The sequence below is a fragment of the Austrofundulus limnaeus genome, unplaced genomic scaffold (genome assembly GCF_001266775.1).
Source record: "Austrofundulus limnaeus strain Quisiro unplaced genomic scaffold, Austrofundulus_limnaeus-1.0 Scaffold1801, whole genome shotgun sequence".
NCBI classification, from domain to species: domain Eukaryota; kingdom Metazoa; phylum Chordata; class Actinopteri; order Cyprinodontiformes; family Rivulidae; genus Austrofundulus; species Austrofundulus limnaeus.
The window spans coordinates 13,292-14,719 of NW_013954203.1; positions in this window are offsets into that span (position 1 = coordinate 13,292).

Here is a 1,428-nt window from a genome sequence, read left to right on the forward strand (position 1 = left end):
CCAACCAGACCTAAGAATCGTCGGAGCTCACGTCTGGTAGTGGGTACAGGGTAGTTTAGGACTGCCTCCACTTTTGCATTGACAGGACGGACCTGGCCATGGCCTACTTCTTTTCCAAGGTAGGTCACAACTGCTTTGGCAAACTCACATTTTGCCAGGTTCAAAGTGAGGGAGGCTTGGGCTAAACGAGCAAACACAGCTTTGAGAGTGTTAATATGATCGGTCCAGCACGATGAATAGATTATAATGTCATCCAGGTAGACATTACAGTTCTTAATATCACCCAATACAAGATTCATCAGTCGCTGAAAGGTAGCTGGTGCATTACGCATCCCAAATGCCATTACTGTGTACTGCAGAAAATGATCTGGAGTGACAAAAGCTGAAATATCAGAAGCTCTGGAAGTCAGGGGTACTTGCCAGTACCCTTTCAGCAAATCTAGCTTTGCTATATACACAGCTGCACCAACGCTGTCTATGCAGTCTTCCATGTGGGGCAATGGATATGAATCAGGAACTGTGACAGCATTTACTCTCCAAAAGTCTGTACAAAGACGAGAAGAACCATCTGACTTTGGTGTTAGAAGACATGGAGCTCCAGGAGCTATGGCTTGGAACAGCCAAACCATTTTCCAGTAGGTACTGTACCTCTTTTTTAATAATTTCCCTCTTGCTTGGGGGGCAACGGTATGCATGCTGTTTTATAGGGATTGCATCACCCACATCGATATCATGCTCCAGCACAGAGGTCCTAGAGGGCACATCTCCAAAAAGGGTAAGGTGCGTCTGGACCAGACTTTCCACATCTCTCTTCTCATCACTGGGGAGATATGATAGAAATGCATCTAAAGTATTAAGAATTGCAGAGTTTGAAAGCCGACCACATTGATCTTCACCACACTTTTTCAAACCATCACCATGGTTGACGGGTCCAGACACAAGAGAGATTGATGCGGGCTTTGGAGACTCTTCACAACACAAACCTTTATGGTCATCTTCTCTGGAATGAAAAAGTTTCAACATATTAATATGACACAGACGAGTTTGACGCCTTCGATCAGGAGTGTGAACAATGTAGTCTGTGTCATTCACTCGGCTTTTTACCACATATGGGCCTGCAAATTGTGTTGACAGAGATGAACCAGGTATGGGTACCAACATAAGTACTTTGTCACCAGGCTGGAAAGAACGCTGTACTGTCTTTTTATCATACAGATCTTTCATTTTCTCTTGAGTAGCCAACAAGGATTTCCTGGCTAAAGAACAAGCATGGTATAGACGTTCTCGACACTGTGTGACAAACTCTAGCACATTTGATTGTGGCTGTGTCTCAGTGGATAGGAGTTGTTCTTTCAGAACCTTCAGGGGCCCCCTCACACTATGCCCAAAAACCAGTTCAGCAGGGCTAAAACCAAGAGACTCTTATTT